This window comes from Seriola aureovittata, chromosome 1 (genome assembly GCF_021018895.1).
Source record: "Seriola aureovittata isolate HTS-2021-v1 ecotype China chromosome 1, ASM2101889v1, whole genome shotgun sequence".
NCBI lineage: Eukaryota > Metazoa > Chordata > Actinopteri > Carangiformes > Carangidae > Seriola > Seriola aureovittata.
In genome coordinates, this window is record NC_079364.1 from 26,328,201 (window position 1) to 26,339,408 (window position 11,208).

General features: G+C 41.3%; 1 protein-coding gene across 1 annotated transcript in view; it reads right to left on the reverse strand.

Annotated features, from left to right (window-relative positions):
- The window catches only part of LOC130172040 (tyrosine-protein kinase CSK), a 41,507-nt gene extending 31,082 nt beyond the window's left edge, over nucleotides 1-10,425 (reverse strand). The window contains exon 1 of the mRNA XM_056380448.1: nucleotides 10,180-10,425. The gene's annotated coding sequence lies outside the window, so the exon portion shown is untranslated. The remainder of the gene's footprint in view (nucleotides 1-10,179) is intronic.
- Between the last annotated feature and the right edge of the window lie 783 nt (nucleotides 10,426-11,208).

Consider the following 11,208-nt stretch of genomic DNA (forward strand, 5'->3'; position numbering starts at 1 on the left):
CTACAATACAAAAACTAGTTCAGATCAACATTCCAAAAAAGGATATTTAAGTTATAAAGATAAAACAGTGAAATGTTACATTTGAGAAGCTAGAACAAGACAAGCAACTACACCGGTTGGTATTTTGGCTTGATAAATGGCTTAATCAATGGTTTGTTGATTCATTTTCCTGTAATCAAGTTACTGTTATTTTAGCCCTTAATTTTCATTTTCAAAATATGAGGTGAGACAACAGGAGGGAACATAAAAACTGTGAACACCGGAGCAAACATCCTGACCATACGAGGCACTTTACGGTTAAAACACAGCACGACATAGATGGATACATGAGGACATAAACACAGTGGTGCTTTATTACTGCAATAACATCGTAGTAACAACATGAAGAGCATCCTATGCCAATAACAATACACAGTCCTCTGCTTACCTGACTGAGCTAAATGGAGGAAGCATAATTGGCACCAACAATGAAAATAATCTACAACCTAACATTTATCCAAACTCTGGCCCTTACTTGACACAATGGGGTTAACACTTCAAACAAGTCAACGAATATGCAGGGAGGGGTCCTCGTATCCTAAATGGTTGGTACATTCTTACGTTCCCCAGAGACTCAAGATGGAGCTTTGCAGAAACTTGAGACGGGTGGCTGTATGTTCCTCCGACGCTGACCCCACCATGGTCTACTCAAAGGCCTGGACCTTGCCATGAATAGCAGATAATCTCTGTGTGTGTGTTTGTGTGTGTGTGTGTGTGTGTCTGAGTGAGAGGGAAAGAGACAGACAGAGAGAAAGAGGGTCAGAGAAAATGACCAAGTGATAATATGTGGGTCTGAATGGGTGAGTGACTTTACATGTGTGCACATAAGTCAGAAGCCAGTAAGAGAAAAGAATGAAAGACCTTGTGTGAAAGTATATTGTGAATATAATAATGAAAGAGTGTGTGAGAGAAAATAAGCTGAAGTCAAAAGGTTCGCACTGTGCTATCAACTTTAATCACTACAAATACTCAATAATCCCCTTTTCTCAACTGACTGACACCAAATCTAGACTTATAAACTTTTAACAAGTAAAACATTAACCTCCAAGGAAAAAGCCAGAGCCTCAAATGCCACATATTTAGGCTGTCACCTGCTAACTAAATTAATCATGAAACGATATGTATTGAGACCCAACTCGACCTGAACATTTTCCAGTGGAGAAACCCTGTATCAGGTGGCGAAACAATATTGATTTTTTTCGAAAACCTGCACTAAGCAGAAGACAGAAAGAAGCAGTGTCTTTACATGCACATTAATAATTATCCTGCATGAGGATTTTTACTTATATAATGCATTTGCATGAAATGATCCGTAAACAGTTTATTCCAATGATCTGTTTGGATGGAAATTGTTTCTTTAACACCTGCTGAGTTCATTAGTGGTGTGTTACTTTGAATCTTGCTACTTCAAGGAAACAGCACTTACACTTAATCAATCAACAATCCAACCAGTAAACAGGAGATTTTAATTATAGCCCGTAGCATACTGGTTAGTTTCCATATGTCTTTGCTACTATATTACCATACCATATTACTGGCTTATCCCACTTAATTCAACAGAGTGAGGCAACATTTGAGCAGAGTATCCTGAACATGGCGTTGATATTAGGATGTGAAGTTAAAAAGGGAAGGAACAGGAGACTGCTGACAATCAGTGAAAATGCTGCAAGACTGCTGGTGTGTTTTACTACAGATTTTCATTTTAATCAATGATGTCAAACCTTATGAGGACTGATGTCTTTTGTGTGGAAATTTTTAAAACGTTGCAATGAAAGCCACCCACCAGGTAACAAATAATACTTAGCATTAGATACTCACCACACCATTTTATTTCTGTATCATGTTATTTATGTGAAGTTTCATATTACCTGGCTACTACAGGCTGGGTGACAACTGGCTAGAAGAGAGCATGCGCATGTGGATACACTGTAGGGCTACCGGGTAGACACTGTTGACCGCTAAAATGGACCCGAGGAAGAGGAGCTGTTGCGTGGCAGCAAATGTGGATCCAAATAAGTTAATCAAAGTGCTTATTCTCATGTGACTAGCACAGAATATGATGCCAGCTTTTTCAACATTTAAGTTGGCGATTGAAAGGGTTTGGGCCACAATAATGTGCTGATAGGATTTCTGTGTGCGATAATGGGGTTCATCAGCTGGTGAATCAGAAATATGTCCAGATGTAGGCCACAATCTACAATCAACATCTCTATGCAGACTGTACTGCAGAGATTTTCCTAATCTCTCATTTGAAAAAAATCTGGAAAAATGTTGCTTTTATTAAAAGGATAGCCTAGGGGGAGTTCTACACGCATAAATGATCAAATAAAATCTTCCTCAAAAAGGAAACCCTGTATTAAAGTAGACCTAATTCAGGTCACTTTACTGTTCAACACTCTCTGTGACATCATTAAAGCAGACACATTTGCTGTACTGTATCTTTGAAGTCAATCCGATGACTCAATTGCACAAAAATTACTCTGGAATGCATAGAACAGCGGATAAAAGAGGAAGCACTGGAGCCTCCCCACCGAGACACAATTCATTGTCACCATCACCATCACCACCATCATCATCATCATCAGTGATTCATTCTGCATTCTTCTTAGGACAGCTATAATAATGGCTGGGAGAGTTTCATATCTTTATAAATGGAGAAACATGCCATCAAATTCATACTGACTGCACTACTTACCCTTTATTTCTCTGTATCATCTCATCATATGAAGGACTCCAGTGAACCGGGACACAGGCTGATCAAACAGTGAGGGTAACCAGGGAAGAACACAACTTTGAATGACATGTTAGCACGGTGTGCTGGTGACTGGGGAGGTTACTGAAGTACAATGAACTGATTGTAACATTCATTTGAGACTTGCTTTGTGACATGGTGCATTATCATGCTGGATATAGCCATTAGATGGTAAATTGTGGCCATACATTGATGCACATGGTAAGCAACAATACTCAGACAGGCTGTAGCATTCAAACCATGTTTGATTGGTATTAGGGGGCTAAAGTGTGCCAAGAAAATATTGCCCACACCACAATCAGCCTAGACTGTTGTCACAATGCATGTTGGGTCCATGGATTCATGCTAAATTGAATAAATTGGATTGATGCTAAATTCTGACCGTCTTCTGCAGTTGTAGCTCATCTGCCTCAAGGTTGGACGTGTAGTGCACTTGGCTCACCACAGTTGTAGAGAGTGGGTATCTGAGTTACTGTAGCCTTTCTGCCAGCTCAACCACCAGTCTGGCCATTTTCTTCATTTTTCTCTACATCCCTCATCAACAAGACATTTCCATCTGCAGAACTACTGCTCACTGGATGTTTTTTGACAGCAGACTGCTGTGCATGAAGTCCCAGGATGTAAGTTGTTTCAATTTAAGCCTTCTGCTATGGCTTTTCTTCCTGTCTAGTGTGCATTCTGCCAAAATAAAAGCACTTTATACCAGAAATATCAGAAGTAGCTTTTCAAGCCAGATGACATGAAGCAATAAGGAAATTATCCCAACATGACATGAGTACAGTAGGGCTGTCCCAAACAATTATTCTTTAAACGATTAATCTAGCGATTATTTTTTTTATTAACCTAACAGTAATTTTATTGCAATTATTTTCCAGTTAGTCATTTAATATAACAATTTGACCCGTCCAACACACACAGAATCTGCAGACTACCGCACCGTTGGTGTCAAGATTAAAGTATTCCCAAACTTTGGAGGACCGTGTGCGAGCCTTTTTTGCCGCGTGTTGCTCCACACGCTCCGTCGTACTGCTGGTAGACGCCGCCGTGTTGTTCAAATAGATTACACAGACGCAAATCATTCATGTAGTCAATGACTTCAATTACGTCACCACGTTGTCCCAGCCCTTGCGCTGTGCTTGTATCCGGGTAAACCAAAGACGATGGATATAAACGGTCCCATTAGAAAGTTCCGGTTTTGTTCTATGAACATTTACCCTGTGTGGTTTTACACGACGCGTCGACACTAAAATTCCACGTCGGATAATTTTTATAATCGACAACGTCGATTACGTCGGATAATCGTCCCAGCCTTAGAGTACAGTCTTGGTCATCAGCATTGTTTCACATAGAAAAATGACTAAGGCAACTGTTTAGACAGTCAAAATGAGACGTCGATGGTATTTCACCTCAGCCTCAACCTGTGACTCACTGGTCATCATTATAGATTTCTTCCACTGTAAATAATCAGAGCAGCAAATCACCATGTTGGTGCAAAGGGGGAAAAAACATCTGAGCTTTTTTCCAGTAAGAAAGTAAGAAACATTGGAGTCAAATCGTTCAGCTCATTCGGTCAAAATCAGCTGGATATATGAAAGCAAGCAGCACTGCTGATCAAAGCCTACGTATGTTTCAGTTATTCTGGCATTCACACACACAAAAAAAAACAGACTGAAGTTATTCATCAGCTGAACACTTCTGTGCTGATAGCATTAGTTACTTTATCTAACTGAGTTTATTTTATGGGAGCAGGAGCACATACAATACGGCAGCTAGCTATATACGAAACACTCCCCACCAATGAAGTCACTTCCTTATTTTTTGCTAGCCTACATTGTTCTTATTAGATTCTACCATACTGCAGTTCTGTACACAGACTAATTGTTTATTTTTCCTCACTAAGCCCAATAAAATCATTTTATTTTGTGAGGTGGTGAGAATCTGACAGAACAGTGTCCTGTAATGCATATATTTACATTTCTGTCTATAATTTGTGCATTTATGCAGGAGTTGGCTGCTGTTTTCAAAGCCAGAATTAGACAAGCAGAGAGACAGATGCTCCTGACGTCAGCTCTTCTACATGGATCCACTCAAAGAATAAGTGTCCGGCTGTTTCCCTCAACCGAAATTTTTCCTTCTGCTCATTATTTCATGTCAGATCTCGCACAACCCTAAAAAACACAGGCTGATGTCATCCAGCTCATCTGTCAGTTAAACAAGAAACCATTGTGTCGTTCTGCTTTGCACAGTGGGGTAGCTCTGCTGGGTATAGAAGCAGGGTGGTTAGTGAAGGACGAGCAGGGACCTATAAGCCACATCAAAGCTGGTGACTTGGCAGTTTTGGTTGATTTATGTCTTGGGCCTGAGGAATTCTTCACTACCCCATTTCTAAATGATCACCTCAGGTAGAAAATCGTTATGTGGGTAATAAAACATTTAAGCTGCAGGTTACAGGAACTGGTGGGGGTCCTCCAACTGTCATCTGACAGGTCAGGCTCCATTTATATCGTTGCCTCTTAAATGTAGCAAGCATACTGCCACACTATTTTTAAAGGATTTTAAAGATTTTAAGGGAAAATTTGTTGTTTGTAGACTGTTTCTTAATCTATATAATGTATTTGCAATGTGTTCAAAGTCAAAATATTTTTACTTTGATGCATGACTGGAGAACCTAATGATTCAATGCCATCACAGTAGCAACACATAAACAGTGCAAAAGGGAAAAATAAACAATGAGAAATGAATTTGTCTGAAATGGCTTCTTCTAGAAATTTTGGATTATCAATATTCTTGTGTGAAGCGCTTCTCAGTGGGGAACCTCTGGAGGCCGTGGGTGTAGTGAAAGTCCAGGCATGTGTCAGGCCTCTGGCTCTGCTCATTGCCTACATTGTGCAGCTAGCCAGCAGGCGTGGCAGTAGAAGCCTCCCAGCCTTCAAGGAGCTGCCTGACTGACCAGCCGCTGCCCAGATGGAGGGGCCTCGCTGAGTTTGCACGCAAGATGGCAGCCACAATGCCGCTATTCTACTGGGAAGCATGATCACCAGGAGGGAGGGTATGAGGGGAGTTGCCATGATCACAGCTCAGCAGGTGCTGATCAAATAAGAAGATATACGAGCGACACTGTAAGAAGAATAAATTAGGACCAAATAACTGATGTTTCTGGTCGATGTAGTTAAAGCAGGAAAAAACAGGATTTAAAACAGGCAAGCACCGAATGTGTTAGTTAAATTTAGTAATAATATAATATAATATAATGAACAGAATGGGCAATTTGAAGACGTCAATTTAGGCTTTGGGAAATTGTAACAGACAATTTTCATCAGTTTCTGTCATTTTATGTGTTAAGCTTCGAAGAACATTGAGGTTTCCCTCATTTGCAATGATGTCGAAATACACAGAAATATACAGAGTTAAAGTTCAAAAGAGGACTAAGCATTTGTTTAAACATTTGCACACTGAGGTGTGAACTAATGGATTAATCAAGACAGTAGTTGGCAGATTAATTGATAATTAAAATAATCATTAGTTGCAGTTGAATATGAAATAAACAGTATAGCTGTGTCTCAAATTGGGTACATCACATGTAGTACACTGTGCACAGTATACTCATTGGCGCAGTGCGTGACATCGGACGAGACAGTGTTGTCTCAAATCAAACAGTGCTGTTGTACACTCACTGGAAATGACAATTGCAACATGTGACCGCGATCACCAAAATATCTGCTGGCTGATTTACTCATTTGTACAGCGTTTCACACCGAACTTTTTGACCATTTTGAGTGTACTGCATGTTGTCATACTTATCAATAAGCACTTATGTGCTCAAAATAGCAAGTGTGAGTATGGGAATTACGCAAATTAAGAAACAGCATAGGTATACTTCCTTCACAATACTAGCAGTAATCTAATTAGGAGTACCACAAGCAGGCAACACAGCAGTTTCTTTAACAGGAATCAGCCACAGTCGTGTCTGGTGTACACAAAACACAAAAAAACCTTTGATCACTTATCAGCTAAGAGACAATGAGACTGTTGTAGACCTCACAAACAAGTGTGTACAGTACTATTGAATGATGCACCTGTCTGTCTCTGCACATATTTAAAAAGAGGAAGCAGTGCAGGTGCAGTGCAGATCTGCTGCCAGTTTCACTTTCCATCATCATTCCTAAATAAGTGGACCATAGCACTGCTCGCCACTTTGCATCTTGAAATGTCTAGAATAAACCTGCACAACTCAGGATGTGCACATACCTTATCAGACTCAGTAAAATACATTACACTGTGCACTTTGTGTGTTCGGGTATAAATAGTCATGCACTGCTAATAACTCAGTGTATTTCCCTTTACAGGTACTAAACATACTATCCCATGCTGCTGAAATGCAGACAACCATGAGTAAATGGTGTTGAATGCATCTATGCAGAGTGATACAGCCTACTGTGTACAGTAAGTCTCGCACCATCTGTGATGTCCTGTTGCTCATGAGTGTCAGTATACTGTTAAGCTCTGCACCAAAGTCACCACGATAAATCCTTCCTCTGGTATTGCACTTGCTGATTAAAGAGACAGTGGATGTTGGAGAGAAGAGGCTGGAGGAGAAAAACGAACTAAACGCGGTCATTGTGTTGAGGTCAGCAGGGCCTTGGACCGGCTTCAAATGTGCAATGAGATGGTCAGTGTACAGACAGAGGAGCCATTACTTCCCAGCTGAGCACATAAGCCAAGCTCAGAGCTTAACACAAGACAGTAATGGAACTCAGCTCCTAGCAGCTTCAAGGGTCGACCAGAGCAATTTTTTTCTTCCCTCCTCATAACTCATCACCAAAAAGAAGAGAGCCGACATGTAACTAAGCCTCCAGACTTGTCATGTCACCTCTAGTCCTCGTCAAGCTGCACCTCCATTGGACTACTCTTATCTACCCATCAGTCAGTCAGTGAGATGGGGAGAGCTATTGACAAACAGTAGACAGGCAAGGGAAAGAACTTAGCGTGGTTCAGGATTTAATCTGCAAGTCTTCTGCCACCTTACTGGATGGGTCTGACTTCACAGATGGAGCTGGAGCTGTACAGTCTCACTACTCAGACCAGGGATGAGTCACGCTGTGTTTAGAGCACTAGTACAGTGTGCTAAAATAAAACATTGTGTGCAATTTTTTTTCACACAGAAATGACATGAATTCTTACACTGAGAGAAAAAGGCATTAATTGCAACCACTCTCAGCACAGACCCTCCAGCCACTATGCTGGACATCCTTGGACACCGGCAGCAGGTTAGCCCTGACAGACACAGCATATGGATTCTTAACATGTTGCAGTCTGGTTCACCAGATTCCTCTGGGGATAATGGATGCCAAGCCCTCACACCCCCACCTCGCTCCAACCAGCCTTGGTAACAGATTTCTCTAATAGAAAACCCAAAGCTACCACGGCGCTTCATCAGCACTCAGCACTGCAGTTAAGACAGGTGGGTTGCAAAAAAAGATAACAACTATCTGGTAGCAAAGAAATAAACAACAAACACCAACTGTTACAGCGTTTTTTAAAATCACAAATTAGGAGACATTTTTAGAACTTGCGTGCAAACTAGTTGCAATTTTGAAGACTAATTTGTGTAAATTAAATTTATCGGTAAACCAGCAAATTGTGTAAAATAATTCTCATATCAGACTGTACAACTGCCAATGTCTCCATCCAGATAATAATGCAAAAATCCAGTTGTTGATCAGCCTCAAACCCACTGTAGCAATCAGTTATCCAAATAAGTGACAAGATCTGAAGGGCTGATATTTTAGATTCTGAGCAGTAAAGTCTGATAACAAGCACAGCCGCAGAGATAATACACTAATCGTAAGATTTGTCACTGAAAATAATTAGGTGCTGTGTAAAGTAACAATACACCGCAGACACTACATTGCTCTTGTCAGTCATGCCACGGCTTGCAAAGGTATGTACATTTCAACATTTCACTCAGACTTTTACCTTCAAGCTTTGACTGGGGCACAGGCTTCACGCCGGTCTGATTCATGAGATACCAACAACATTTAGCAATACCACAGTTATTGTCGGTATATTTCATTTCCCTTCACCTGAAAACCTCTGTGTTTACAAGCATCCACCCTGCTTAGGTGTCCTTGAGCAAGTCACTGGAGCTCTACCAGCTCCAGGATGGTGTTCTGTAGCTTAACATGACCTCTGACCTTCTCATGGAGCAATGTAAGAGAAAAACAATTCCCCTGTGGGATAACTACACTATCAAAATCCCAACCGTGTTTTACAAATATCTCCTCTTATTGTCATTAGCAGGACAACTCTTGTGTAGCATTGTTTCTTCTGTTACAAAGAGGCACATATTCACCTAAAACCAAAAGCAATGCTAAAGAATGTAATAATGGACACACATTAAAACAATATCAGTGGAAAGATACTGATCAGTGTTTCCTCAAGCCAAGGGGCTGAACCTCAGCTCCAGCCCTGTGTTCTAGTGCAGCGCGGAGGTGGCTAAAATTACTGCGTCCATTGTCGGACAGTATAATTGTTTCGTGCTTTCTGTCCCCAATTCCCAGCAAAATACAAACCCAATACAAAAGGTCACGCCACAGTATTGGCACAAGTTTTATATGAAAGTGGTTACTATTTAAACGACACACTAACCGTGCCTCTACACGACATTTTACAAAAATCCCAAACGGCGCATCCGCCTGTAACACAATGCAGTATGCTTCCCTGTTTTACTGACTTCCAGCTTTATCTCTGGGTCTTCCTACAGTACCGGCAACACTGTGCAAACAAATATATACGAAAGACAAAGAGGAGAGTCAAGTAAAAGGTCAAGATTACAAGGCGTTAGCCACGACCAAGGTGTCCGACTATGGAAACAGAAGAGGGAAAGGGGGGTGACTCGGAGGTTTTGGGCACAGCCGCAAAATCGCCCATAACAAGAACATAATAGCTAACACAAACCAACAACACAGTAGTTGTTTAACAGTTGTCTTGTTCCGTCTGTGTGTGCTGTTCTGCTGTCAAGCCCAGGGAATGTGTTAGGGAGTGAACCGGGGAAATAAATCTGTTCAGACTTAGCATAAATAGTGTCCGATAATGGATCTCGTGACGTTACATTGTATGTTAACTAGCAGCTAACGCTAACGCTCTCAAACAGGTTTTACGTTAGCTCTGTACACTGAAATCCGTTCACATTAGCATATCACTTAAAAGCCGTTGGTGAGTGTAAAGTACACAGAAGACACAGGCAGCATATCCAGCCCAACAGTGACATCCCCTCCCTGTTCACTATCCTGGAGCTCCCGATGCTAAAAACGTTGCAGCGGCGGCAGCAGCAGCAGCAGCAACAACACAACGAAGACAAAACAGTGACTGCGCTGTGAGCAACTCACCCAAAAGATACCACTGTGGTGTCGACCAGATGTTGCTGTAAATTAACGGCGAAGGCCCATTAGGATGACTCCTGCGGTTGGGGGGCATCCAGTTTTTGCAGCAAGATTAGACAATCCCAAACGTGGCTTTGCTTTGACTGTTGTCCGTACTCTGTCTGCATATGTGTGTACGTTTGCGTGTGTGTATGTGTGTGTGTGTGTGTGTGTGTGAGTGGCGGAGCTCTGAGAGGCCTGCTGCTGGAGGAAATGGTCTCCGCTCAGTCAAGGGAACACGCATGCGCAGAGGAATAGCACAGCCACGGGGCGAGCGGTCTGTGAGCACAACCGTGTGGCCAACAGGTGAGACTGTCAACCGATGGCGGACTTGTTACAGCGGGAGGTCTCCCCTCAGCTGTAGCTGCCTGCCTGTACGTTTCAAGCTGGGTATTAAGCACAGGATGGATGTATGTTACATGTAACATACCAGTACATCTTGTATTAGGCTACTGTACCCAAGGCGAAGGGTAATTCTTTACACAAAATATGATACAAATTCCTCCAGAGGCTCCTGGATGCCTCATATTGATTGTATGTCAGTTGGTTTGTGTTAATATAATTAACTGCAAATTAGTTAGGGAACACACACTGCATTGTTACCTGTTTAGGAGCCATTTTACACAAATGCCATTTGTAAATAAATATGTGTAATCAATTATCACAATGATAAATACAGATGACCACATACTGAGCTCCAAAAGTATTATTAATTGACTAATATTTGGTCCACACCTGATCTTTCTCATTGCACATTGAATACTAGTATCAGACACCCCTATTTACACACACATCTCACTCCTGGTACTATGATCAGTGACATCATGAACAATCTACAAAGGTATGCCTAAATTAATCACAATCACTGAACACTAGAAAAAGTTAACACTACAAAGAGTTAAGAGAGCACAACATTTGATTCCATATATTTGTTTTCCACAAAGCATTCTGGGAATCATACTGGATCTTTCAGTTAAAAACGTTATTGCTTTATGG